At 40.3% G+C, this 2,685-nt stretch overlaps 1 protein-coding gene across 4 annotated transcripts in view; it reads left to right on the top strand.

Annotated features, from left to right (window-relative positions):
- Positions 1–2,685, top strand: part of TMEM185A (transmembrane protein 185A) — a 22,300-nt gene that overhangs the window by 13,988 nt on the left and 5,627 nt on the right. The gene's annotated exons all lie outside the window — the stretch shown is intronic.

Raw genomic sequence — 2,685 nt, 5'->3', positions numbered from 1 at the left:
TCCTCCTGACTCCAGGGCCGGTGCTCTATCCACTGCGCCACCTAGCTGCCCCAAGAGTAAATGTCAATAGGCACTGTTTGAAAGCAGTGGAGAAAAACTTTGGGAATGAGAATCTAACTCCTACTATAATAGGAAGCCCTACTACAACCTATCTGACAAAGGGTTTATTTAGCCTTTGCTTGAAGGCCTCTAGTGAGGAGAAATCCACTACCTTCTGATGACCATCTAAGGCTGTCTGTTCCATTTTTAGATAGCTCTAATTGTTGGAAATTTTTTTCCTTACATCAAGCCTGAATTTTTCTCTTTCCACTGTTTACACATTGCTCCTAGCTCTGAGGCCAAGCAAGTATACATCTTGTATGTAACAGTCCTTCAACTACCTGAAAATAGCTGTCATGCCATGGCTTACCCCCACCAGTCTCCTTTTCTCTAGGCTAAACTTCCTCGTTCCCTTCATCCAGTCCTATAATGGCATGTTCTAAAGGCTTTTCACTATCCTGCTTGCCTTCTCTCGATGTTCTCAAGCTTATTTCAATGTCTTTTCCTAAAATGTGGAGCTCAGAACTGAACAAAAGTACTCTAGATATGGTCTGAACAGGGCAAAAGTATAGCACAAATTTTACCTTCATACTTCTGGCAACTATGTCTTTCTTAATGTCCCCTTAAGATTATGTGAGCTTTTTTTTGTTGGTTATATCACATGTCAACTCCTTGAGCTTTTAGACTGTAATTCCTCCTCCTCTTTTTTCAAAGCTAGAGAGAAACCTTTTCACAACTCTCTTATTTTGTACTAGTAAGATTGTTGGGTTATTTTTTTTTAACCTAAGTATAAGGCTTTACATTTGTCTCTAACAAATGCCAGCTTAGTAGATTTAGCCAAAATAGTTTAGCCTATTCAGATCTTTTTGGATCCTGATGCCATCATCCAATGTGTTAATTATCCCATCTAACTTTGTGTTAGATGGCATACCTTTTGAATTTGCAGATAAGTCTTTTTTCAAGTCATTGATAAAAATGAGAAATAGCACAGGGCCAAGCACAGATCCCTGGGCCAAGTTGACAGTGAACCATTAATGACTATTCTTGCCATCTGGCTATTCACCAAGTTCCAGAGCCACCAAACTATACTATCTTCTAGCCCATGTTTCCTCATCTTGTCCATGAGAAAAGCATAGGAGTCTTTGTCAGACACTTTGTTTATATCTAAGTAAACTATAACTACATCATTCCCTGATCATCCACTGGTCCAGTAATGCTATCAGAGGAGCAAATTATGTTATTCTAGAATGACCTGTTCTTATTGAAGCCCTTCTGGCTCTTTGTGATTGCTGTTTCCTTTTTGAGATGTTACCTAACCATCCTTTTGAATAATATGTTTTAGAATTTTGCCAAAAATTGAGGTCAAACTCATTGGACTATAGTTTGCAGACTTCAAAATGAAATTTTGGTATCGTTTTTGAAAAAGTAAATGTATATACAAATGTTAGCAGTGTTGCACATTGAACATTTACTTCCAACTGCAGAGTTAGAGAAAAACCTTTTCAGAGCCACAGTCTTGGCAGCCCTACCTACTAGAAGGAAAACATAGCAAAACCTGCTTGTCTCCTAGCTTGTGTTTGCCTTAATTGTGCCTATCATTGTAGTATTTGGAATATTAGGATAGAACTTTGATAAAGAAAATGCCACTGTGTTATGAGAAAGACATGAGCCAGACATGGAGGTGAAACTAGGTGCTTGTGTAGTTCCTTTATCACCATTTTGTCATGTTTCATGTTCTGCTAGTTGATTCTACCATCAACTCTTCTACCATTGGCAGGAGTTCTCACCAGACTAGAGAAGCACATGCCAAGGCCTCTTTTACTTAGAATGGCAGCATTCATTTCCTTCGTGGTACAGCCTGAACCAGGGATAGGGAACTTGGCCTGGACTAATCACCTCCCTCCAAAAACAAGCAAACCAACTACATATGAACTCTTTTTCCTGGTGTATAAGCCTAACAAGATATGAGAGACTAAACACTGTACCATTAGCAATGCAAAGTTTATACTTTCATTTCTCTGTACTGGAAAAGTCTTTTTTTTTTTTTGAGTTAAGTCCTAGAAGATTTAGAGGCAAAAGCCTTTAGTTAAACTTGCTGTATTCTAACTAGAATGTCTTACAACCATACTGATTTGGTCCATTACCAGTTCATGTTGTCCATCCTCCTCATTGCAGTAAGGCAGCCCTTTTCATTCCTACATAATTGATTCTCTGTCTCACTCCCAACAGGAGCTATTCCAAAGGTATTCTCCTCCTTCCTCAAGCCCCTCACCATTCTCTATCTCAGCTGAGGCCCTTGCTTCTTAATTTACTGAGAAAATGAAAGCCAGTCCACATCAGCTCCCTCTTCTCCTACTCTCTCTTTTCCTCCAGTCCCTAGCAAAGGCCAACCTTCCCAAGGCCAGCCCACCTCTACATGGGCACTTGGTCCCCTCCCATCTTCTCCCACAGATTGCATCTTCACTCATCCCCCCCTCCAGTCTTCAACCTCTGCTTATCAGTGGGTTCCTTCCTTACTGGCTTCAAGCATGCCCAAGCCTCCCTCATCCTTAAAATTCCCCCCTTGATCATACCATCCCCTCAACCTATCATCCCATCTCTCCTCCCTTTCTAAGCCAAAGTCCTTGAAAATAAATCATCTACATT

This window comes from Vombatus ursinus, unplaced genomic scaffold, assembly GCF_900497805.2.
Source record: "Vombatus ursinus unplaced genomic scaffold, bare-nosed wombat genome assembly UNPS02015358.1, whole genome shotgun sequence".
Classification (NCBI taxonomy): domain Eukaryota; kingdom Metazoa; phylum Chordata; class Mammalia; order Diprotodontia; family Vombatidae; genus Vombatus; species Vombatus ursinus.
Note: the sequence above shows the minus strand (reverse complement) of the source record. Positions and strands in the feature narration are given on the sequence as shown.